A 27,030-nucleotide genomic window follows, 5' to 3' on the forward strand; every position below is an offset into this window, starting at 1 on the left:
GCCCTGTGAGTGCCCCGAGTGTGGGAAGAGCTTCGTGCTCTGCTCCAGCTCCATCCCCCATGGGAGGATCGGTGTTGGATGATCCCCAGTGACCCCCGTTGGGCAGAGCCCTGGTGATCCGTGGTCCTGGTTATCCTCGTTGGGTCGGGGGAAGGGGTTGGAGAGATTTCTTTCCCTTCTTATTCTTCTGTGATTTGGTTGGTAATAAATTCCCTCGCTGTGCCCAGGCTCAGTCTGTTGTTCCCCTTCAGGTGCTCAGGGTGGGATCTCTCCTGTTCATTCTCTCAACTCCTGGGCCTTTCCTCAGCCAATCAAATAATGTAATTTAGATTCAGCCAATCAGAGAGAGCAGCTATGTTGACACAGCAGTGTCCAGGCAGATCCACAGCACCCAGTGTTCCCCCCCTGGACCCCACCCAGTCACTAACCCCCTGTGGCACTTACACAGGTCCTTCCCCAGTCCCTCCACACAATAAACGTGACTGGGGTGAACTGGTAAGCTTTATTGGGAACACTGGGAGCAGCTGGGGAGGGGCAGAGTGGCAGCAGGGCTGGGGGTAACACATGATCCCCCTAAAATTAGTGTGGGGACAAAGCAGGGGTCCTGCCCAAGCCTGATACCACGGGGCAGGGCTGCAGCTGCTGCCAGCTCAGCAGCTCTGTGGGAACAGAAAAGGAGGTGACACCTGAGTGGGGGCCCCACGGGGAGCACACACACTCCAAGAGAGGTGGCACATGACCCCCCAGGACCCCTGGTCTTAGGCTGCAATACAGGATGGGACAAAAAGTATGTATTCTATCACCATCTGTTGAAATCAGCTGGGGCAGTGATCCTTATCTCTGTGGGAGATATCCTCTGCTAATGGGCCATCTGTTAAAATCAGGTGGAGCAGTGTTCTTTATCTTTTCCAAAGCCCATCCTGCCTTCAGGAAGATATCTTCTGTTAATGGGCCATTGAGTTATACTGTATGACTGATAAAATTACATCATCCCTTCCGTTCCCAATGAATGAATGATAAAATTCCATCATCGCACTGGGAGATGCTCCAGCCAGGGGGAGGAGCCAAGCCTTTCCTAGCTAGACAAAAACTAAGATTTGAAACACCAAGGCAGTCTTTCTCCACTGGATTGCAGTGAAAAATTGGATCTTTCAACATCAATACTGGACCTTCAGAGGAGAACTGCACGTTTCTACAGGAGCACTGCTTCAACTGAACCATATCTGTCATCGAGGGGGACTGCAGCCACCATTCAATCAGACTGCTACCAGCACCCTGACTGACACGGTGTCAGGTTGTATTCTGACTGTCAGTGGGTTATTTTTGGGCTTTTACTCTCTGATACTGTATTTCTATTTTAATTTTCCTAGTAAAGAACTGTTATGCCTATTCCCATATCTTTGCCAGAGAGCCTCTTAATTTCAAAATTATAATAATTTGGAGGGTGGGAGTTTAGATTCTCCATTTTAAAAAGAGGCTTCTGCCTTTCTTGGCAGACACCTTCTTTCAAACCAAGATAGATTTTTGGTGCCCGACGTGGGGTCTGAGGGCACTGGGAGAAAGAAGGAATAACAGCTCCTGGGTAACCTGTTTTTTTGTGTGCTGGATATAGAAACCTCATTGGGTGGCACCATGTGGTCTAGCTTACTGTGGTTCAGGTGGCACGTGGTCGTGGCTGTATTCCTCCCATTTGCAGGCCCTATAACTAAAGCTACTGTGGCTGTTATCCAGTTTGCTTTATGGGTTAATAAGGTGAGAAATTAATAGATTTTTAACTTCTTTGGAAGGCGGGTACATGGATTCAGGACTATCACACTCTAAATGTGTTATTGGGATTACTTTAACAATGGTACCTACTGTGAGGGAATGACACCAGGGAAGACTTTTCTCCCAACCCTTTACCCAGTTTTTTGGGTCTACCCCACCATTTTCTGAAGGGATAAAATGTCCTCTAAATGCTAATGATATCATACAGTGGCTGGTGTTGCTGATATGCCTGTTCTATTTAGCAGTCAGAGATAAGGGAATACTGGCTTGGATAACCACTCTGGTACCTACCCCAGGAAATAGAGATGCTGCTGCAGAGACTGACCCTGCACCACAGCCTGCCTCAGAAAGGAACCACCCAGACTGGGTGGGTGTTTTAGTGAAGGAGATGTGTGAGATGCTGAAGGAGTACCTTTCCCCAGCTGGTGAGAAACCCTCCCCCTGCCTTAAAGAGGGAGAGTCTGATGGTGCAGCAGTGGAACCCACAGACATTACATCTGTCCAGGTTCCAGCTGTCCTGCAAGGGCAATCACAGCCAGCAATAGTCAGCCCTGTGGAAACAAAGAAGTCTAAGATGAAAACAAGGCACCTAGATAATAAGAAACGAGGGCCCTCACAACCAGCAGGGGAGCCAGAGGTTGAGATCATCACCAAGTCCCTGTCATATGAAAGTCTCTCTAGTCTGTGAAAAGACATTGTATGATGGGGCAGCGAGGCTTTTACAACCTGGTTACTTTGGGTCTGGGACCTTATGGGTACAGGCGTCCAACTGGATGGTCCTGAGGCAAGGAATTTGGGACCCGTGACCCAGGACTCAGGTGTGGACCAGGTATTTTTAAGGGAGCCAGGCCTCCTTTCCCTCTGGGAGCGACTTTTAATGAGTGTGAGAAAGAGGTCTGTCCACAGAGAGAATGCAGGAGCACCACCATAGAATGTGCTGGAAGACCCTTGAGGAAGGGATCCAAGAGCTGAGAGAAGTGGCAGTGCTGGAGGTGCTCCTTGGGAGGGATGGACAGCATGACAATGACCCTGACAAGCTCAGGTGCACAGGGCAGATGTTGTGGAATCTGGCAGACCTGGGCCCATCTCAATACACCACCTTTATTGCAACAATTAATGCTGATAACAACCAAGATACAGTGGGTTCTGTTGCCAACAAGCAACAAGCTTAGAAATTTTGAGAGTATGATCAATGTCCTGATGCAGGCTCATGTCTCTGCTGTAATTGTGAGCCTCCAAGAGGAGATGAGGGAGATGAGGGAGATGAGGGAGGAGGGGAGGAGGAACAGTTCCCAAGCAGCACCAGTGCGAGTCACAGACCCCAAAGTTAGAGTACACTCTGAGTATTTTATTGATAACTTACATCTTGCACTTCATACATTAAACTGTGTTAATCAGACTCTGTCATATCACGAGTTCCTGGAACACATTTTTAAGCCCTTCCAGCTGTAGCCCAAGGGAAGCTGTTTCTGTCTTGCATCACAAAATTGGCAGATGTTTTGCAAAGACAGCCCTTTAAAAAGGACTTGTTACGTGCATTAACATCCAAGGGGTTGCTTTCAAAGACAGACAAAAAACCCATGAGCAAACAGAAACCAACCAAACAACCTATTAAAAACTTTATTTTTAGCTCTTGCTTTTAATATTTTCCAAGCTGGCCTCTTCTTCCACTGCAGTGTTTTTCTTTCAACAGAAAAACACCTTTGCCAGATGATGTGACTTAACAAGGCAAACAGAACTTACACACAATGGATATATTAAAGCTAAACAGGCAGAGTCCCATTTCATAATCATCATCATTTATTTTCTGTTCATTTTATTTTCAGAAGGGTGAGAATTGTATCTCAGATCCCCTGGCTAGTTTGGTGCCATAGCCACTGATTTCCTGTCCTTTTTAATTATCTGTCCTTTCTAATTATCTGTCCTTTCTGTAGTTCCTCTGCCCATTTGTTGCTCTTTGATCGCTGCCTCCTCCACCAGATTTTTTTTTCTGGATTTGTGGGCGATTTTGTATGGGTTTTGATTTTTTCTTGGTGGTTGTTTTGTTTGCCTGTTTTGTTGGGTCACAGTTTTGGTTTTGTTATTTGGTTGGAGTTTTTTCCAGTTACCAGTAGGAATCAGCTTGTGATTTGAATTGTAAAGATTTGAAGACAGGTGTTGCACATAAAGGTTGTTTTTGTTTTTAAAGTCATCTCACACACAGCTCTGCAAGCCCCTGTGACTTTGAGGACTGTGGGCTCTCAGACAGCAAATTGTGCATGAATAGGAAACTTGTAGTTCCTATCTGCATTACACACAGCAAAATGTAAAGTGTTTGGAATGGAATCAATTCTAACCTGTTTTTTTTTTTTTTTTTCTGCCATGCCATAAATTGTGTCAGATTCATCAATGAACTCGGATCTTCCAGGATGGAGTGTGCAAGGATAATCCCTTAGCTCCTGTGTGGAGCTGGTGTGCACCAGGCCAGACACAGCACTGTCACCCATAGCCAGCCTCTGTCTGCACAGAGAGCAGGGAGCTGCAGCTCTGAGGAACTCAGGGCTTGGTGAGCAAACACACCAAACCCCTCATTTAGATCAGTTCCTTTACTGGACTATTTGTTGCTATGTATTTAGTATATATTTATTTATAGTATATGCTGCTGGTATATTTTTATATCCCCTCCCAAAGCTGAAAAAAAAGAACCCTGGCAGTTTGCTTTAGCTGTGAAGTCAAGAGACTCATTTCAACAGGTTCCAGCTTTGCTCGTTGTTTGAATTCAAAGCAAGCAAAAACCTCTTCTGTTGGTCACATCAAACCAGCATAAGTCTGTGAAAGACAGAAGAGTGTAAAAATTAGTTCATTTTCTAGTACTTACAGTCTTCTAATTCAGCCATGGGATAATTATGCCATAATTCACTAGATCAAATAACTGGTAAAAGCAATAGAAAAGAAATTTTTTAAAGCTAGGTTTAAAAAAAGTGGATTAATTTCATAAACAAAACCATGTAGTAAAAATACAGTAATTTAAACTTCTCAAAGCCCTTTGATAATGGAGCCCTGCACCCCAGTCATGTGCAGTGCAGCCTCAGCTGTCCCTTTGAGCCCACAGCTGCCAAGGATCAGGGCTGGGATGAGCCTTCACCCAAAAGTGAATCCAAAATCAGTCGAGAACAGGGCTCACACACAGAGCAAAGTCTAAAGGCCAAGCCCAAACCTCCATCAGGTTGGATTTGTTTAAACACTGAATTGTAGAAAATTTGCTCATCCTGTAACATCATTATTACCATGAAACTTTACATGAGCTGCTAAATAACCACATTCCCATCCTGAAATGCATTCCCAAATATTGTTGTGAACTTGCTCTGCCTCTGCCGCTGCTCCTGGGGCTGCTCTTGGCCACGCAGCCTCAGTGGGAGCCAGCACTGGCTGCAGCCCCAGCGGGCTCCCCAGGACAAGGCCCAGCAATTAAGAGGCCAATTAAAGCACTGGGCAGCAGCAGAACCCTTATCAGAGTTATTTGGACAACAGGGACTTGCCACAGCTCCACAGCAGCATGACCATGAGCCAGGCTACCAATGCTATGAGCAGAGTTTTAATCAAACTGCGGAGAAAAATCAGCAACTTACCGTCCTATCTGATAGAGCTTCCGAATGCCAAAATAGCAGCAGAGCAGGACAAGTGGCACAGTGAACATTGTCACTACTGTGCCGATCATGCAGGACCAGCGCACATCCTGGGGGCAGACAATTCTTGGAAGGCGCTCTGGATCCTGAGCATCTATTCCTGTTTCAGGGATAACATCTGTGGGAGCAATGGGGAGCGTGAGCCCGTGCTGGGCTCCACTGCTGAGCTGGCAGCTCGCTGCATACGGCCAGGACGTTCTCTGTTTGCCCCAGAGCTGGGGCCTGCAGGCACCTTGGCACCCCTTGGCACAGGCTGTGCCACCCAACAAAGCCCAGGAGGCCGGGAGGAGAGCCCGGGGCCAGCGCAGCTGCTTGGGCAGTCGCTGCTTCCAGGGAGCCGTGCCCAACCCATCCCTGAGCAGCCACTGCCAGCCCCGACCCTCCCTGCCCCGTGACAGCTCCCCCAGCCCAAGGGGACAGAGCCAGGCCCTGTCAGGACACACTGGAGCCCTGCTCTCCCCCTCTGCCCTTTCCCCACCATGGTCACCCCTTGCAGCCCCTCCCAGGTTTCGGGCGGTGTCTCCCACGGAGGGATCCCAGCAGGATTGCTCAGCCTGGCTGAGCCTGGCACAGCAATCACCTTCTGTGGCTCTGCCTGGCATCTCCTCCCTTTGTGTACCAGGGGCTGGCACGGAGCCATTGCTTCCTCCAGGAAGCGCTGCCTTCACCAAGGCCTTTTGGTCCACCTCTGGAGAAAGGAAGAGGCGCAGCTGGATCAGATGGAACCGTTCCCCATTGGGGAGGTGGCATCTTCAGTAAGTAATATTTGTCAAAGACATGGATAAGGATCAGGAAAAGGCCCAGGCTCTTGGGGTTGCCACTGGGCCCTCTCTCCTCCAAACAGCCACCCCTCCTGATCTACCCTGAGACCAGGAAATTTCAGGGATCTCAGGGTGTGCATGGCCTGTGGGACACTTTGGGCTCCCTGTCAGATGATGCCAAATGCCTTCCTGCAGAGGCTGGGGAGAAGCTGCAGCCAGGCCAGGCTGGGAAACAGCCCTGCAGGCTGTGACAGCAGCAGTGGGACAGCGAGGCTGCCATGGATCCCTTCCCGCTGTGCCGGGCACGGCGTGTCCAGATGTGCAGAGAAAGCCCCCGGCTGCTGAGTGTCAGGAGAAGGCTGAGGGAAATGCACCCACCACGGCGTCTCTGCAGATCACTCAGCATCTGGTCCAGCAGTTTGGCTGCCTCCAGGGATTTCTTGTTTCCTGTTTCTTGGGCCTTGCCTGTTGGTAGATCTTAGAGCAAAGTAATTCCACTTCATGTGGATGGATTCCACAAAAGCAGTGCTCAGCTTGTGGGGTCAGCAGGTACACACTACTCACTCCTGCTATGGGAATTGGATTTGGACACAGCATCCAGCCCTGGAGCTGCCAAAGTGCTCCCTGCAGACACACCTGTAACTCAACAGCCACACAAGCTTTTGTCACCTGGTTTCTGCCAGGTTGTCAATGATTGTGCTGTGAGGGGAAGTTAAGAACTTACCTGCAGAAGCTCCCAAGAGTTCCAAATCATCTTCCACCCAACTTCCTTGAGAAGCCTTCCCAGGAACCTCACCTGGAAGGGAGCACAGGTCAGAAGCATTTCCATGGTGTGCTGGGATCCCCTTCTGCCTTAGGGAACTGGGCAGTGCAAGGAAGGGAAATGCACCCACCACGGTGTCTCTCCAGATCACTTAGCATCTGGTCCAGATGTTTGGCTGCCTCCAGAGATTTCTGGTCTCCTGTGTCTTGGCTCTTGGCTTTTGGAAGACCTTAGAGCAAAATAGTTGCACTTCAAGTGTATGCGTAGGCTGAGGCTGTGGGAGCCAGATGTGAATGGACATGGCCAAAGCTGCAGAGGGGCCTGGGGAGCTCTATGGTAGCCCTGGTCACTCTGCACACTCTCTCCATGCCCTGTGCAGCATCTCTGGAGGGGAAACCAGGCCAGCCCAGGGCCCGTGTGGACTCTCTCCCTCCCACAGAGGAAAAACTCCCTAAAGCCCTATGGAAAACCATCCCAACGCTCCCTGGGGAGAAGGGAGCGCTGTCCCAGGAAAGGGGAGCCAGGCCCCCAGCTCACCTGCTCCCTGTGCTCTCCACGGAGCTGCCTGGGCAGCCCTGGCAGGCAGGGCCAGTGCCAGGAGGAGCAGGGGGAAGAGGCGCAGAGCCAGGGCCATGGTGCCTTGCCCTGTGCCAGTCCCGCAGCTCTTGCTGCCCCCGCTGTCCTGACACCGCTGTCCCAATGTCAGCACCACTGCCGCCGCCGCCGCTGCTGTCGCAGCAGTTGTGCTCAAGGCCTGACTGCTCGGTGCCTGTGGTGCTGTGCAACCACGGGGCTCTGGCACCTCTGGGACCTCAGAGCCTGCTGTGACCTCATGGCCAGGGTGGAATTTTGTGGGGAGTGGGATCTATGTCCTTTGGGAGGGAGCTCATCCTGCCCAGCAGCTCTGTCCAAGGGCTGTGACACAGTCCCAGCCCAGCTGATCTCACAGCCTGGGGGATGAAGGGATGGAGAGCAGCTCTGCCGGGAAGGGCTTGTGGGTGCTGCTAGATGAGAGGCTGGACATGAGCCAGCAATGACACATCCAAAGGAGTGAATGTTGAAGGAGGTGATTCCACCCCTCTGGTCTAATGAGACCCCACCTGGAGTACTGCATCCAGCTCTGGGTCCCAACACAGGAAGGTCCTGTTGCAGCTAGTCCAGAGGAGGGACAAAATGAACTGAGGGCTGGAGCCTCTCTGCTTTGGAAACAGGCTGGGAAGATGGGGGTGTTCATCCTGGAAGAGAGAAGGCACCAGGAAGACCTGATTGCTGCGTTTCAGTACCTTAAGGGGGCTTGTAAAAAAGCTGGGACAGAATTTTTAGTGGGGTCTGCCTTCTCCGGGCAGGCCTTGGCAGCACCGCAGCCCTTCATGGCCTCCCACTGTCCCGTGCCCTCCACGCCTCCCCCAGGCCTGCCTGGCTGCTGAAGGAGCTCCAGAGGAGCCGCATCAAGAGGCACCTCAGAGCCCTCAGCAATCCAGCCAGCAACACACGGGCAGGACACAGATGGCACTTCCAGGCTGGCAGAGGGGTGCTGGCCATCTCCAGGGACCGGTCTCTCAGGGATCCCCGCTGCAGCTCCGGCCTCTGCCCGCCCGCTCTGTCAGAAGCCTTAAGGCTTCCACAGAACCACCAAAGGCCAAGGGCCTTTTGGCCACTTTCCCTTCCACACCGCACGCTCGGCCAACTTGGCGAGCACAAGCACCCTTTTTGCCCTCTTCCCCATTGGCCTGAAGACTTTGCACCAAAAGAAAGCTCCTGGACCTCTGTGTATGACAACAGCAATTTACTAATCCTACAATGGGGTGAAAGAACGTCCTTGAAGTGCAGAGGTGTTCCCTGCAGGCTCAGGTGGCCCCAGCAGACGCAGCCTCCCGGATCAGTTCTCCACAGTGCTCACACAGGACAACCAGCCCCTGCGACACAGGGAAGGCCGTGACTTCCAGAGGCGGCGGAATCCATCTCGCATCTGCTGGAGTCGGGAGGAGGGAATGCTCTGTACAGCTCTGTTGATGTACAGAGTCTGAAGAGCCAGGCATGAGATGGCAGGGCTGGTGTCATCTGTCATGTCCTGAAGGGCTGGAAGAGAGAAGAACAGAGCCACAGTCAGAGCCTGCATCTGCAGGGACCTGGGGAGACCCTCCTGCCCCATCCCTCCCAAACGGCAGCTCTTGCCATAGCCTGAAGGAAGCAGGAGACAGCAAGGATCAGCTGGAAGGCGCTGGCCACGAATGTCCCTCCCGCAGGCCCCTGGAAGGTCTCTGTGCTCTGCCCACGCCGCCCCTCGTGCGCGCAGGGAGCAGAGCCCTCCCAGCCGGGGCAGGGAACGCAGCTGCCAGCGCCAGCCCCCGCTGACAGCCCGCTGGCCTCACTCACCCCTGCACATGAGCTGCAACTCTCGCTGCTGCTCTCTCAGGAACCGCCCGGCCATCCCTGCCAACACAGAGCCTGTCACGGCCCCAGCCGCACAGCTGCCCCGCAGCGACGCTGCCAGCCCTGCGGCCACAGCAGCGCCTTCCCCTGCAGGGCTCAGGCCCGGCCCTCGCCGCATCCTGACGCCCAAGGACACGGCTGCGAGAGGGCGGCAGCGGCGCCGAGGGCAGGCGGGGCTCCAGAGCCCCGGCCCGGATGGCGCTGCCGGGGCAGCAGGCGGGGCTGGGGCCGAGCTGCGGCGGGGCGGGGAGGGAGCCGGGCTTGTGGCTCACCAAGAAACCTGAGGGCCGCCTCTCGCAGGGGCTCCTGTGGGCTCCGCAGGTACGGCAGCGCCTGGCGCAGCAGCTCGGCCGCTCGGCTCCTGTCCTGTGCCAGCTGGAGAGAGCGGCAGGGCACGGAGGGAAGGGGTGGCGCGGGCTCTGTCCCTTGGCCCCGGCCTGCCCTGCCCGCACAGCCCTGAGCGGGGCAGAGGGCCCGGCAAGGCGCGGGCTTGATGGAGCTCGGGGCTCCATCAGCTCCGGCCCTGGGGCCAGAGGAGCCTGGAGAAGAGCCCGCGTGGGCAGCCCAGGGAAGGGAGCAGCGTTCTTACCAAGCACTCGCCAAACCTCCACATCTGATCCGCCATCAGCAGGTGCTCAAGATCTCTCCTCTTCAGGAAGGTTAGTGCTGAAAGCAGCGTTTCACAAGAGGCCTGCAGAGCAGCAGAGACCCAGAGATGGCACCGCAGCCCAGGGCACAGGAGCTGCCTCCCTGTGCCAAGGCCAGGAGGAGGCTGGAGCCCATGAGGTGCCCGGGTGCAGGGAGACAGCTGAGCCCCCTGCCAGGAGGACAGCAGCGCCCAGGAGTCCTCACCTCTGCCACACGCATGTTCTCATGGTGGCAGTTGAAGAAGAGTGGGAGCAGGCTCTTGCTCACAAGCATCTTGAGGGGCTTTTTACCCTTGGCCTCTACCAACCTCATCACCTCTTGGAAGAGGCGAATGGAGAGCAGCTGCACATGGCGGTTGTCCTGTTGGAAAGGAAGCAAAAGCCCTCCTCATCAGCTGCTCCAGACCCCTCTGTGCACAGGCCCAAAAATCCACGGGGCGCCACACTTGGGGGCAGCACCCAGTGGCCGTGGCTGGGGGCACAGAGCCTTACGTTGTCCAGCAGTGGCCAGAGCGCGCCAGCCAGCCGCAGGGCGATGGGGCTGGGTATTGCGAGGTGTCTGTGCGAGAGCAGAAAGCTGAGCACCGCGACGGTCATCTCAACGATGTCTTCATCTGCATCCCGCAACAGGTCCGCAAGGCTTTCTGTCAGGCTGTACATTCTAATGTTCTGCACGGAAGACAAGGCAGGGCAAGCCCACGCTGCTGCTGCTGCTGCCGTGGAGCCCAGGGGCCGAAGGCCTGTCCTGAAGCACTCGGGCAGCTGAACAGCAACGCAGGAGAGCTGGGAGCAGCTGCCACAGCTCCCAAAGCCCAGCCAAGCCCAAGGGGCTGCTTTCCCCAGCCCCACACTGCCAGCACAGCTTCAGCCGCTGCTGTCTTCTCACCATCGAGGGGTCCTTGCTGAGCTGCACGAGGCCTCTGAGCACCAGGCGACGCATCTCCCTGGACGTGCTCTGCAGGCGCCTTGCCATGATCTCCAGGACGCTGTCACCCCATTCTTTGATGTCCAGGAGGTCCAGGACCTGAAAGGCACAAAGCAGTGACCGGGGTGCCCAGCTGGCAGGAGCTGAGAACTGCACAGGCCTGAGCCAAGGCAGCAGCACAGGGCACGGGCACCGTCCCAGGCAGCTGCGGCTGTGAGAGGGCAGAGAGGTGGGAGGCAGCTCAGCTGTGCTGCCCATGGGGCTCACCTCCACAAGGAACGCCATGGCAGGCAGCTGCCAGTCTGAAATGTCTTGGCTGAGGAGCTCCAAGAGGCAGGAGATGAAGCTGCAACACCAGATCATGGAGACACAGCGCATCTCCCTGGTGGGGGGAAAAGGCATCATTGCCCCTGAGCCGAGAGGGCAAAGCTCTCCCAGGAGTGACCCACGGAGCTCTGGTCTTTTCCCAAGCACCCCGTGGGCGCTTTGGGAGGCGGCTGTTCCCGGGCACCTTCCTCTGCCAGCCTTTTCCAGTCTGCTCGTCCGTCTCTTTGTGACAAAGCCCTCTCACCCATGCCCATGGGAACTGTGTGGGGCACCCTGGGCACAAGTGCCGGGGGCAGCAGGGAGAAGGGGGTCTCACCTGGCCAGGAGTCCCACTGCATAGTGGTGGGTGTCAGTACAGAGCAGCGTGTCCCAGCCAGCCTTGCCTTCCATGGCTACCACAACACGCTCACACTGCACTCGGCAGAGCAGGACCTTCAGGGTCTGCACTGCAAACCTGTGTGCAGAGCAAAGCCCAGGTCATGCTGGCAGCCCTGGCTCCTGCCTTGGAAGGGATGGGGAGACTGGGAGGACTGGGATGGAGCACCTTTGGGGGTTGGTGGCAAGGCCCAGTTGCTCCTGGCACCCCTTCCAGAAGGTATCAACCTCCTCTGGCGTATCCAGTGCGCTGATGTAAACTTGGAAGAGCAGACACAGAAAGAGACGGGGAAAATACTCCAACACTATAGGTGGGCACCAGGTCAGGTTGAAGACCCTCCACAGTGTCACGGTTGCCTGCAAAAAATGAACCACCCAGAGACAACATCAGTGCCAAGACATCCGTGTGGCAGGGCCCGAGCATGCCAGGGAGAGGCCGGGGGAGACACCGCGGGGTCACCCAGCCTGGTGCCCCTGAACCTTGCTCCTAAGGCAGGTTTCAGCGCAGTGCCTGAGGCAGAGAGATGCAGCTGGGGGGAGGACAGAGAGCTAGCTGCTGGAGAGGTGGCCTAGGGGCAAGCCAAGGTCAGTTGCAGGAACTCACAGCCAGGGCAAAGACTCCTGTGCTGTCCCCATCGGAGGTGTACACACTGTCCACTGGCCAGGCGTTCAGCACATTGAGGAGTATCTGCAGCGCCGGCTCCGCAGTCCCAGTGGAGGACATGATCACTCCCCACATGGCCGTAGCAGCTCTGTGGGGTCAGAGCTCTGTGTCACGGGTGTCTCGGCCACAGCACTGTGGCCTGGGCTGCTGCAGGGGCCCGCGCTGGCCGTCAGCCCTGCCTCTGCCCACCGGCCCTCGCTGGCAGCACCCAGCCAGCCCACGGGGGTGCAGGCATCTTGAGGGGCAGGGAGGGAGCGTGGCAGCACGCTCAGGGGCTGACATGGCAGCACTGGCAAATGGAAGAGCCAGAGGCTCCTGGAACTGTCCCCCTGTGTGGCAGTCACCAGGGACAGGCTCTACAGGGTAACGGGCCGGGGAACCCTAAACCCTCAAGGCAGGTGGGGCTGCCGTACCTGTCACCCGATGGGGCCCAGCGCAAGAGAGTCATCAGCACATCGCAGGGGTATTCCCTGGTCAGCTCCAGAAGGGCCTTGTCCAGCCTGTGCCCAGCAGACTCATTGGCCGTGAGCCACTTGTGGATGTACCTCACCATGGCTGGCACCTGCAGAAGGCCCGGGGAGACTTGGACACCTGCCCGAGCAGCAGGTTCCCCAGCTTCCCCTGAGAAGTGCTGCCCTTCCTACCCTATTGGGCTGGGCCTCAAAGACTGAAGGAACCCAGCAGAGCTGGCTTGAGGCGCCAGACAATTCCTGGCCACAGGCTGCTTACTTGCTTTGGATTGGAGACCCCCTTCTCCACAAGCAAATCCAGCATGGCAGCCCCGGTCTCAGCAGTGAAGAGGGGAAAGTTTGCCAAGAGCCCAGTGCCCACACCGGTGGTCTCTTCCCGCCAAATGCACATGATGAATTCATAGATCATCTGCAGGAGAAGGGCAGGAAGAGAGGGAGAATCCATGGAGTGCTCCAAGCACGGTGCTGGGCTGAGCAGTGACAGCAGGCCCAGCCCAGGTGGGGATGGCTGCAGTACCTGCGCTGTTCTGCGGAAGCGGCCACGGGCAGGGTCCTGCTCTTGTGTCGGGTCCATGGCGGCACCTGGCAAAGAGCGAGCGCAGCCAGGGCTGAGGGGCTGTGGGAGAGGCCGGAGAACACAGGCCAGCCCTGCATTCCCAGGCAGGGACAGCCCTGGGATGCTCCAGGGATGGGGTGTGGCTGCCTGGGGGTTCAGCCCCAGCCCCTCTTCTGTCCTATCCATGGGCATGTTGGATGGGATGGGATGGGATGGGATGGGATGGGATGGGATGGGATGGGATGGGATGGGATGGGATGGGATGGGGTTAAGCTGGCTGCAGGCACCAGCTCTGTGGCCCAGATCTGCTACTCACCCTCCTGCAGCAGCTGGATCTGCTCCAGCTCTTCAGGCTGCTGTGCTGAGGGAGCTGCAGCCTCCTCCTCCTCCTTCACCCAGGCCAGCTTGGGCACTCTGGGTGGTGTCTGCTCCATGTCAGTGTATGGAGTTGGGACTGCTTGCAGGAGAGATGTCTTGGAAAAGCTCCAGATGAGCAAGTGCTGCAGTTGTGCCTTGTAGGCAGCTGCAACAGAGAAGCCTTGGGAAGGCTACATGACACCGTGTCCTGCAGTCTGTCCTCGAGGCCACCTGCAGAGGAAACGCTTTGGAAAAGCTCCGGGTCAGTAGGGAACAAGCTGGCTGTGTGGGGGCTTCTCACAGCACCGCTCTCTCCGTCCTGTCCCGACGAGTGCACCGAGCACTGTGGTGTGGCCGTGTCACTACCAGCACCTATGTCACGACGTGTCACAAAGGGTCACCCTTGTACGCTCTGTCCCTTTCCTATTGCACGGTGACCACGGTGCACTGTGTCACAAAGAGCCCTAGGACACACCTCCACGTGCCCTGGGGACACCCCCGCCCCCCCCCCCCCCCCCCCCCGAAGTGGCCCAGCTTGCAAGGAAGACGTTCCCCCAAGGTTCGAGGACGGCCCAACAGGAATTTTAGGAATGGCTCAAACAACAAGCAGATGCTCCTCTGCTCTGCCTGCTCAGGGCAGCAGAAGGAGCCCCCACGGTTGCCGATGCAGCTGCAGCAGGAAGGGCATCGGGGCCTTCCCGAGCAGCTGCCAGGGCCGCTCTGGGACAAGACCCGGTGCTGGGTGGCCGTCACACACACAGGAGTGTGACACAGACACGGGACGTATGGCCCAGGGCACGAATGCTGCTCTGAGTCCTGGGAGCAGTGAAATCAGCAGGTGTGGCAGAGTCCCTGCCAAAGGAGACCTGCCGCCCCCAAGGCCTGCCAATGCTGGTGCCTGCTCCTGCCACAGAGACCTGTGTCCCCTGGGGACTTCTCTGCCAGAGGACAGCCAAAGCCCACGTGCATTGGTGTGTGTGCTCCTTTCTGCAGGCGGCTGTTGGCAGGAGCACCTGGTGGCAACACTTGGTCTCTGTCAGAAGCTGTTGCTCCTTCCTGGAATGATTTTTGCTTGGAAGTGATTATGTGCAGTGTCCACGCATCTCCCCAGCCCATCACTGCCTCACACACGAGGTGACCACCAAGCCACTCTCCGGCCATCTGACCCGCAGCTGAGCCCTTCCCAGAGTGCCCGCACCCGCAGGGAGCGCAGGGCTGGATTTGGCCGCCAGAGAGTTGGTGACCCTCGTGAGATCCTCGGTGCATTTAGTTCGTACAGGAGTGTGGGCACCGCTGGGAAATGATCTGCATGCCTTGTTAATTGGATGTTCTTCCACCGCTAGCCTGGGGCAGGATCTCTCCCGGTCCTCCTCTCAACTCCCGGGCCTCTCCTCAGCCAATCAGAGAAGGCACCAAAATAATTGAGCCAATCAGAGCGCGCGGCGCTGATGACTCCTCAGGCAGTCCCAGAGCGCCCAGAGCTCCTCACCTGGACTCCACCCGCGCCCCGCCCCCAGCGCCCCCCGCCAGGAGAATTTGGGGAGGGGGGTATCGCGTTTAATCTTCTTTTGTGTTTTTCTAGAGTCAGGATTAAATGCTCGAGAGACGGAATTTCGTGTTTGGACTCAGATATTTTATTCTTATCTATATTTCAGTGAGTTCTACAGCACTTCTAGCTAACAGGTCAAAAATGGACACGTATCTCTCTCTACAAGGCCTTTTAAGGGCCAATCTGTCCACTTAAGAACACACAGCTAAATTCTTTTTACGTTTAACTCAACAACCAATCACCTGTGACCCGCACTGTGGAATTTTCTATCCAATTACAAAAGTACCAGCAAGACCCGTGAAGAAGGTGAAAAAGAAAGAAAACTCCACCCTAAAACCTCCATCTTGTTTTATATGTATTAATATAGTCTAAAACCACAAATTCTAAATTTTCCACCATGGGACATTACACACGTCTATTCAAACTACACACCAGTGATCCCAGTTCTATCACACAGTTCTGGAAAGCTTCTTCACAGCCTCAGGTCAAAAGCAGTGTTTTCCTGGGGGTCAGTGCCTGTCAGCACAGAAAGCCCAAACCCCTCAGTTTCCAGGGTTCCAGCAGGGGGGAGGTGTCAGACCCTGCCCGGCGCTGGCCATGGGGCGTGTGGCGGGGGCCCGGAGCTCTTGGCTACTGTGGGCTGCTGGGGGGCTGCTGGAGGGACACCCCCGGACCTGTGTCCTGCACACACAGCGCTGTTCCAGGAGATGGTTTAGTCCGAGTGTCACTTCATTCACGGCACCGACCGGCTGAGGTTCGTGGAGAGGAACATCTCCAACCGGGAGCAGTTCCTGCACTTGGGCAGCGATGTGGGGCTGCACGTGGGGACACCTCCTTTGGGGACAAGGCTGCCAGGCACTGGAACAGCGACCCGCAATGGATGGAGTACAGACGGGCTGCGGTGGACAGGCACTGCCGGCACAACTACGAGTTGTCCAGCCCGTTCCTCGTGGAGCGCAGAGGTGAGCATGGGGCAGAGCGTGTCCCCTCGGGCCCTGCCCTGGGAATGACCCTGGAGCCCCTCAAAACCTCCTTGGGAATCACCTGAGACACGTCAGCCCTTCTTGTGCCCACCCTCGGGCCTCCTGCCCCTCACCCCAAGTGACTCCGGTTGCTCTCCCAGTTCATCCCAGTCTCTCCTGCTGTCCTTACAGTCCGTGTCACCAGAGTATCTCCCATTTCCTCTCAGTCCACAGCCATTCCATTCCCTGTCCACTCCCCGAGCAGAAAAATCTCTCCAACCCCTTCCTCCCACCCAATGGGGATCACCAGGACCACGGATCACCAGGGCTCTGCCCAACGGGGGTCACTGGGGATCATCCAACACCGATCCTCCCATGGGGGATGGAGCTGGAGCAGAGCACGAAGCTCTTCCCACACTCGGGGCCCTCACAGGGCTTCCCTTAGTGGAGCCTGCGTTGGTGATGGGTCAAGGTTGAGCTCTGTGAGAAGCTCTTCCCACACTCAGGACACTCGTAGGGCCTCTCACCAGTGTGGATGCGCCGGTGGACAGTGAGATGGGAGTTGCGGTTGAATCCCTTCCCGCAGTCGGGGCAGCGGAAAGGCCTCTCCTCTGTGTGAATCCGCTCATGTCTGAGGAGAGTGGAGCTTCTCTGAAACCTCTTCCCACACTTGGGACACTCGTAGGGCCTCTCCCCAGTGTGGATGTGCTGGTGTTGTCTCAAGTCGGACCTCCACCCAAAACTCTTCCCACATTCCAAGCAGGTGTAGGGCCGTTCCCCAGTGTGGCTCACCTTGTGCCGCATCAGGCTGGAGCGCTGGCGGAAGCTCTTCCCGCATTCCCCACATTCATAGGGCTTTTCCCCAGTGTGGACCAGCACATGCTGCATCAGCTGAGAGATCGTCATGAATCCCTTCTCACATTCCCCACATTTGTAGGGCCGTTCCCCAGTGTGGATCCTCTGGTGCCGGATCAGCGCGGAGCTCCAGCTGAAACCCTTCCCACATTCCAAGCACTTGTGGGGCTTCTCTCCTCCAGGAGACTTCTCCACCAGCTCTGAGCTCCGCCTGCATCTCCAGCCTCCTTCCTGGCTCGAGGAGGGTCTTTGCTCCTCACAGCTCACTAGGCTGGGTTTGCAGCCCCTCGTCCCACGGGATCTCCGGGGCTTTTCTTCCTCCTTCATCTGTTCACACCTTGGGAACGTAAAATTCTGGTTTGGGGAAAAAAACAAGAGGGGAGTGCCTTGAGTTGCGGGTCCCTCCTTGCCCAAATGTAAACCAGGAAATTACTGGGCATATGATGCCTGCAAGAACCTACAAAATACCAAGATTCAGCCTAAAAATCCTCCAAAACATCATGACACAGATAAGAAACTCCGCATAACAGCAAGATTTACCCAAAACCTCCTCCAAAATATAAGCATTCAGCCCCTGCAAAAAATCCAAAGCACCAACATTTAACCCAGTAATGCCTAGAAACACCAAGATGCACCCCTGTGGAAATCGTGGATCCCCCTCCCCGGTCGCCTGCTGAATGTGGCGAGGGCAATGCTCCTGGGGCTGGGGGTTCCTCCTTTCAAAGTGCAACTCAGGAAGTCATTGGGCATCTTGTGTCTGTAAGAACCTCCAAAACACAACGATTCAGCACAAAAATTATCCAAACATCAAGACACAGATCAAAAACTCCCCAAAAAGCAAGTTTCAGCCCAAATCCCTTCCAAAATGTAAAGATTCAGCCCCAGCAAAAAATCAAAGCACCAGCATTTAGCCCAATAAAGCTCACAAACACCAAGATTCAGCCCTGTGAAAATCATGGATGGTCCTCTTCAGTCACCTGCTGCATGTGGGGGGAGCAACGCTCCTGGGGCTGGGGCAGAGGCTGCAGATACAGGGAGGAGTGGAACATTGTGCTGCTTCCCGTTTCTGCTCCTCCTCTGGTATCCCTACTCTTCCTCACAGGCCTCTTCCTCCCATTATTCATCTTTCTCCTGCACAATCCCACCTGCTCCTTCCACAGGCATCCTTTGACCATTTTGTTCTTCAATTCTGCTTCTCCTTCCCTTCTCCTGCTGCCCCCAGGCCCAGCACCCACTGCCGGCTCCCTCTTCCCCCCAAACCCACAGCATCCCAGCGCAGGGGCAGCGATGGAGCTGGGGCAGCTCGGGCTGGGGCAGCGCTGGGCTCTCGGCCGCTCCCGCCCGCACTCGCTCCCCACTGCAGCCGCTGCCGCCACCACAGCGCGGGGGGGCCCGGCCTTGGCGCTCCCCCCCTCCCACCTCCCCAAATTCCCCTGCCGGGGGGCGCTGGGGCCAGGAGACAGACGAGTGACAGATCAGGGGGGCTGGGAAGAGTCGGCAGCCAGAGAGCACTGAAAATCTCAGCAGTGACTACAGTGGGGTCTGCAGGGACTAAACATGGCAGGGCACCCATGGAGGGTAGAAAGGGAAAGCCAGGAAGGGCTCCTGGCTAAAGGGATGATGATCCCAAAATATCTCTGAAGGGTCCCAGGGGAGCATCTTGAGGAAGTTTGAACATTCTCCCAGAGGTAATCAAGGACAGGGACACCCAGGGGGGCAATAAGGGAATTCGAGAAGGGATTTAGACAACAGGGGATGGAGGTGTTGGTGTGCTGGGAAGGGATTGGGTGAAGGGGAGTGTGCAGGAATATGGTTCAGGCAAGAAGAAGCAGCAGGAGCAATCTATGTGGGAAGAGAAAGGATGATGGAAAAGAGGAGGAAGAGAAAAATACTGAGGATGGGGATGTGTTTCAGCAGGCTCTCATCCTCAGAAGTCACCAGCTGATGCAGATCCTTTGTATCCCCGGTTGCCAGGACAGGCACACAAGGAGGTCAGGATTGCAGGGGGTTTCTCTGTGCTGGGCAGCGGCAGGAGCGGGCGCAGAGGGGCGGCACCGGGAGCACGGGCTGGGGGCCTGTGGGGAGCTGCGGGGCCGGGCCGGGGCTGTGGGGCAGCCGGGGCTCAGCGCCGGGCGCTGCCTGAGCCCAGCACCCCCCGGCAATTGCAGGCCCGGCAGTGGCCCCCGGCCCCCAGGAGGCTGCGGGACGCCCCGGCCGCTGCCCGGCCCCGTGGAGCTGCCGGCCCTGCCCGCCGGGGGGGCCGCGTTTGGACACTGCGGCAGGACAGGCACCGGCTCTGGGATACGGGCTGGCCACGGCAGCCACAGCACAAGGAGCAGCACGAAGGAACAGCTGGGAAATGGGGATTGGACATGCAAGCATCCAGATTAGCTTTTAAGCATTTTCCTTGGGTCAGTGCAGAAAGGAATGATTTAGCAGAAAGCTCAGCAGCTGTCAGAGGATGAGCACCCCCAGGCACTGAGGGGGCTGCAGGAGGGGCAGAAGAAGCCCCTGGAGCACTTGGTCACAAAGGCACAGCAGGGGAATGCAAGAAGGGAGGAGGAAAAGGCCAAGGGGAAGGCAAAGGCCATGGCAGAGTTTCTACAGCCCCTGAGGGATGAACCCCAGGGCCCAAGGGGGCCCCAGCACCCAGGGGACTGAGTTTGAAATGCAAGAATTTTTAATTTGCACCTAACTTTGATTATAATGTACTAAGAACGGATTTGATGGCCAAAATTCGAATGCAAATGAACATTGTAAAAGGTGGTACAGAGTCAAGTTCTGTTTTGCCTTTGTGTCAATTGTCTGGCAAGGCCTAAGCTGAAGTGAACTCAGAAGTTTGGGCAGCTCCAGGAAAATAGGGAAAATTAGATATGGAGCCTCTCCAAAGCTCTTTGAAGCAACCAGGACAAGCGGTGTCTAAAAGCAATACCCTATTCCAAGGGAGGGAAGGAAAGGCTTACAGCCTCTTATTGAGTCCCTGCTAAAGGCAGGACTTTTGAAGCCAGGGATCTCTCCCTATAATGCTCCTATCCTGCCAGTCAAAAAATCAGATGGAATCGAAAGAATGGTGCAGGACATAAGAATAATAAATGAGATTATTCAACTTAGGCACTCCACAGTCTCAGATCCTTACACTACGTTGAACCTGGTTCCCTGCTTACACTGACACCATTCAGTCCTTGATGGCAAAGATGCTTTCTGGGGATGCCCACTCACACAGGATGGTAAACTGCATTTTGCCTTTGAGTGGGAACAAGAGGTAGAAGGGAAAATGAGAAAGACATGGACGGTCCTTCTGCAGGGATGCACGGAAGCACCAGCCTTATTGGGGCAAGCCTTGCAGAAAATATCACAAGAATTTACCCCACCCCCAGGGATTGGGTTAATGCAGGATGTGGATGACTTGCTGCAATCAGGAGGACAGGAAGTGGTAGAAGAAGCCTCTGTGAAATGGCTGAATGTTCAGCCTAAAAATAATCTTTCAGTATTTGAAAAAAAAAAAAAAAAAAGAGCAGATACTAGAGAAAAGAGATAAATATTTGGGACATATTTTGTCTGAAGGTTTGTGGCATCTTGAACTAGAGAGGGTCTGGGGAGTCTGAGAAGTAATCCAGGACTGAAAAGGAGGTGCAAGAATTCTGAGCATTACTAGGAAATTGCAGGATCTGGACTGAGGATTCTCTGTTCCAGCCAGAACATTGTATCACTTTCTAAACCCCAATAGCTTCAAGGTTGGGGTACGGACAGAAGAAAGGGAACAAAAGCTGAGAAAATGAAAAATAACAAAATGATTGGTGCCGCAGCTATGACTATTCCAGACTCAGGAAAGAAATTTGGATTCTACGTGTGTATAAGTACATATTATATTATTGTCTTTTTGCAAATGTTAAAATGAATGCTATCTGTTGGAAAACTTTGCTTTATGAATATAGTTTATTTTAGTTCTGCAATTAATAAAACTTATTAACAGTTGTGTGATAAATATATTTTTCTTGGAGTATAATGTAAAAATATTTTGTTCATGTAACAAACTTGGAGAATGGTAAAAAAGATAATCAGGAAATTCTTCACATTCCCGGGTTATGGGACACCAAAACCGCAGGGAAGGCAAAAATAGTGATTTACAGGTTGGAGGAGAAGGATTCTGACTAATGCATGAAGGTCTATGAATATGCAACATGTTGCTGCATTTAGGAAGTGTTTTCTGAGTCAGTGTGTGCCCTTGGCTGAAGGCCAAGCATCCGGCCATTATAACCTTTGGCCAGAGCCAGGGCAGATATTCAATTATCTCCCTTGGAATTGATCTTTGCAATTCCTTACCCTGGGAATTCTCCACCTAGTGCGGGCTGGAGATAAGGGATGTATATTTCAAGCAGTCTGTGGCCAGAATCCTGTCTCTTGTGAAATCTCTGCCACAGGAAGCTGGGCTGGCACAGAGCCTGCCTTGGCACTTTGCTGTTCACAGCATCCACCCAGGACTCTGCCTCTCAATTACACTCACACGCTGGGCTGCCTGCGATTCCATTGCTGGAAAATATACCAAATTTAAATTTTTTTTACCTTTCATTTTACTAGTCAGGCTCGGTTTGCCTTTCTCTCAGGAAAGAAATTTTAAAAGGTTATTTTTAATGGACTGTTAGACCACTCAACAGAGATGAGTTTAACATCTCAACAGACTGGGAAGAGCCCAAAAGATACCAACAAAGAGAACAAACATCAATAAAACATCAAAGTCCATCAGCAAACATAAAGGAACACCCACCCCAGACACTGCCCCTGCCCAAGATGGAGACACCTGGTCTGGAAAAGACTGAGAAGGAAATCCAGGAATGTGGATCTAATTAACATCAGAAGAGGAGAAATCCGTGTGCAATAGGAAACCAAACTCTAAGAACTACACAACCTGGAAGCAATGAACACAAAACCAATGGATTTCAATGGATTCGGACAGTAAAAAGTTTAGGAAAAATCTAGTAAAATTCACATCTCATGGAATAATTTTCTCTGCACACCCGGGCTATGTGTGGATGAAATTATTTCTGCTGCACACCCTGACCAGGATCAAGTAATGCCTTAACTCTCTAACATTAAGATATTGTTGGAGAGTTTTTGTTTTTCCTGCAGTTTCAGTGACAAGATTACACCATTAGAAAAATTTTCATAATAATCCTACTTTCATATTCTGAGTTGGGTTTGGACCAGGAGTGTGAGAATCAATTTTTACTCCTAGGAGAAGAAGTAGAAAAATCTAGATTGCATTGGATTTTCTTTGTGTATATTTGTGGGTGGCTCTTAATGATGGCAGAATTTCAGAATGGGTTTTTTGATGCTCACCTTTATGTTGCATTTTGCAAAACTAGAAGAGTATTAATGGTGAGGCTTCAACACATAAACAGTTAAAACAAAATTGTTAAAAAAAGAGAAAAGAAAAAAAAACCAGATTGTGGGGGTGCACTTGTGGATCACCTAAGGGCTGCTCCAGAATAGAAGCATTGGATCCAGGCACAGCCACAACAGGAGCTTTAGAAATGCAAATTAACACTGCTAGGGCAATGTGTGCACAATGAATCAGGATGATCTTCATGCCTGGGGGAGGAATTTCGGTGATTGCCTCTGTCTCTCACCCCAAGCTCTGCCTGCTTGCACAGATGGAATTTGCACAACTAAAGGCAGAGCCCATAGTGAGGATATCTGACTGCAACAGAAATTGGTTAAGCTGCAAAAGGAAACAGCAAACGGAGAATGTTGAGAAAGCTTTACTAAAAAAAGTAGGGGGGAATCATCCCTCTCCCTGCTCCAACCTGTGCTGTCACTGTCCAGGTTATATAGGGTGTATTGGGGCACTGGGGTGTTTTTGGTGCCACAAGTTCAGGGAAATGAGTTGGTAATCCAAGTATGTGGTGATTTAATTAGAGAAAAGTGGTCAATTGATGCAGCCCTGGATGGAGGGAGCACCCAAAAACGCAAAAAAGATGAACAGACACCAGAGCCAATCCTACAACACCATGGACCAGCCCCTGGGAACCCTAACGAATTCATATCAGGACACAGAAAATCCATCCATAATTTGAGTGGCAGAATTAGGATAAAAAGTATCCTCTAAATAATAACCAACCAGACAGCTCCAGCTCCTGACCTTCCTGACGACCAATCCACTGAAATAAGGAAGGAGACATTTCCCATGGGATAGGATCAGATTATCTATTAACAGAAGGAGGAGGAGTTTGTGGAAAATTAAGTGACGCAAACGGCGGTTTGCAAACAGATGATAACCGAAAAGTGGTTAAACAGATAGCAAAGGAAATATGAAAATAGCTCGTATTCCGGAGAAAGGATGGGAATGGGACACGTTTTCGTGGTTCCCTGGGAGACCGTGGCTTAAATGAATGCTGCTCCTCCTCTGACGTGCTGCAGCAACTCTCAGCTTTTTACCATGCACGACACCTTGCGCCAAAGAGGACACAGGAAAAGAAATTGAGTCAATGGAAATTAAAATTAGTAAAGGCAATTCTTGAGAAAATGAAAAAAGGAAGGATTGAAAGCAGTAAGATTAATATCGTAGGAGGAGTGAATATTAACGAGGACATGCAGTAGGCGGATCGGGAAGTCTGAACCTTCCAAAAACATCAGCCAGAGGGGAAAGGGAGAGGGAGACGCAGCCGGGAAAATGAGGATAAAAAGGAGGCTGCGTTTTAGAGACCGCATGGCAAATGCCGCATGGCGTCTCCCTTTGTCCATCAATAAAGTCACTTTTACAGGACTCCTCTGTCTCCTGCGGGCACACAAACCTCTGGCCACGGGAATTTTCCCGCACAGCCCCGGGCACAGGGCAGACACCTCTGTGCCACCCACAGCAACCGGGACGAGCCAGCGCTGCTCCGGCACCGGCTCCTGCCGAGGCCCCAGCGGGAAGGAGACCGCGGGCAGCCGCTCCCGCAGCGCCCTCAGCCCAGCGCCAACACGGGCCGGCACCGGCACAACCAACCCGCCAGAGCCCCCTGCCGCCCCCTCGGCCCGCAGCGAGCCCCGAGCCCCCGCACAACCGAGCGCGGCTCCCACCTGCGCTGGGGCCGCCTCCGAGCTCCGCCGCCGCCTGTGGCTGAGGAATTCGATGGGATGTGTTGCCTTAACCTTTCTGACCACTCCCAGCCCATCTATGCCAGCATTCAAGCCCTCAAAGAAGGTGGGAATAAACTTCGGGTAGATAATGGGTACGACTGGCTGAACTGGCTCTTAGGGCACTGGGGACTCACTGGCTGGGTCAGGAATTTAGTTCAAATAGGTTTGTATGTATTAGGCATCATATTATGCATTGTAGTAGTTATTCCTTGTATTTTACAGTGTGTTAAGAATTTAATTGACAAATCGCTTAAGAGTGTATTTTTAGTTAAAAGAAACGGGGGAGGTGTGGATATGGGTAATGCAAATGAGACTGATAGTACTGCAGATTTAATCAGCAAATGCAGGCTGACAACGAGGATGCCTGGCAAGAGCAAACAGAGACCTGACTGCAAGAGGACTGGATCAAGTCTGGGTTATGGGAAATAAGATTTTACTAAGTCCACACGTAAAGTTTGTCTATGTGAGAGTTTGTCTATGTAAGGTTTGTCTATGTGATTGCAGTAAAATATTACCAGCCTTCCTGTAAATGGTATATAAGCACATGTAGTGCTCAGTAAAAATTGGATTTTGATCACCATTCAGTGTCCCCGTCTCTCTCTCATCGTCGATAGTTCAAGTACTCCCAGTGGGGTCCTGGAAAGAGAATGGTGGCAACATCTACTGCCTGCTACCCCCCTCTAGGCAATATTCAACTGTTTCGTTCACAGACTCATCTTCCAGCACTCTTAGTGGGGTCAGCAGAGCCACTTCCCACTGGTGGGGGCAAAGAGCACCCTCTGTGCCTTTGTGGTGGGAGCAGACAGTGTTGTCTCAAAGGAAAGGTCAGAGAGAGACCAAGCTGGACCTCTGCCTCCTGTCCCTCACCCCACAAGGGAAGAAGGGCACAAAACTGAGCACTTTTAAATTTTTTTTTCTGTCCTGTCATTTCCAGGAGCTTGACGAGCTCGAAGGAGAGGATTAGAAGGATTTCTTGAGGATCACTGCCAGTGCACAGCACACATGGCATCCCTCACCCCTTACATCATCATGGCATGGAGGGGTAGGAACCAACAACAGCCCTACCCCACTGCTACAGAAGCCAAAACCCCCATGCAAGCATTTAGTTATGCCCTTCTTAGAGAACCACATTGAGAGGAATGTTGAATTTTTTCTTTACAAATGAGCTGTGGATCTGCTTGTAGATAAGGCTAGCACTGAGAGATAAAAGAAACAATGGGATGGATTCCACTGATTGATGAATGGAAAAAGATATTTGCCTTTACAAACAAACTGTAGGGCTGCTGATAAATGAAATTGGATATTGAAAGATGAAAGAAGCAACGGGGGAGAAAACTATGAATTCTGTAAGAATTAAAAATGAAAAGGGAGGGTTATACATTAGAGGGGAATTTCAGGTATCAGGCGTTCCGGGAAGTCTGTGCCTCTCAAGTACCTCAGCCAATGGGGAAAGAGAGAGGGAAATGCGCCCGGGAAAATAGGATAAAAAGGAGGCTGCGTCCTCCAAAAATTGGAGAGATCCCAAGGGAGTCCCATGGCCTCTCCCTTTATTTGAATAAAGCAAAAAGGACTCCTCTGTCTCCTTTTTGGACATAAACCTCTGGTGTTTGTGGATTAATTTTCCTGACAGAAAGAACTTTGGGATTCTTCCCTGCACAAGCACGTGCCTCAGTCATAAGTGCCTCAGAAATATCAGAAGTGTGTCTTCTTCAGAGTGTGGTCACAAGGGTTCAGAGTTGGAGCCAGTTCTGCGGGCAGGCTGATGAATAGTCTGGGGCTCCTCTGCAGAGCCCCATTCATTCTGGGGCTGCTTTCTGCTGGTTCTGCTGGACTGGCTCGAGTGAAACACACACCCAATTAACAGCAGTTAAATTACTCTGGCATGAAACAGTGGGGAACAGGCAGAGCAGTGAAGGGCAGCATGGACCAGTTGTTCTGGCAGCTCTGACGAGGTCTGGTTTGATACAGCACTCACAGAACTCTGCTCCACCTGTGACACTTCCACTTGCAGTAGATGACTGTTCCTCTTCACAATATCCAGCAAGGCAGGTCAAAGACACTTTTACCATTTTCATCTTCAAAAGGAAGAAGAAATCAGCAGCAAACATGAAGTAACCAGTCAGAGGTCCCAGGAAGAAACAAAAGAACAAAGAGTGGTGGAAAAAAACAGGTGGAGCAGTGATCCTTATCTCTGTGGGAGATATCCTCTGCTAATGGGCCATCTGTTAAAACCAGGTAGGGCAATGTTCTTTATCTTTTCCACAACCCATCCTTCCTCCAGGAAGATATCTTCTGTTAATGGGCCATTGAGTGCCACTGCATGACTGATAAAATTCCATCATCCCATTGGGAGATGCTCCAGCCAGGGGGAGGAGCCAAGCCTTTCCTACCTAGATAAAATCTGAGATTTGGAGCACCAAGGCAGCCCTTACCCACTGGTTTCCAGAGGACAAGAGCTACCAGACCTTTCTACAGCATCACTACTACAACAAGACCCCTTCATCGGGACTGCTACCACCATCAAAACTAGCGGGGTGTCAGGTTGTATTCTGATTCTGTCAGTTGTTTTCTTTTCTACTGTTGCATGTATTATTTTTCTCTTATCTTTTTTCCTATCAAATTGTATTTATGACTTGGAGACTCTCACTGGTTTTGCTTTCAAACCAGCACAATTTTGGAGGGGATTTTTGCTGAATCTATATATTTGGGGTGGTTTTGATCCGTGTCTTAAATTCTGGAGGATTTTGGGCAGGAATCTTGGTGTTTGGGAGGTTATTACAGACACATGATGCTCAATGACTTCCAGAGATGAACTTGGGCAAGGAGGAACAC

The sequence above is a fragment of the Sturnus vulgaris genome, unplaced genomic scaffold (assembly GCF_052056855.1).
Source record: "Sturnus vulgaris isolate bStuVul1 unplaced genomic scaffold, bStuVul1.hap1 Scaffold_195, whole genome shotgun sequence".
NCBI classification, from domain to species: Eukaryota; Metazoa; Chordata; class Aves; order Passeriformes; family Sturnidae; genus Sturnus; species Sturnus vulgaris.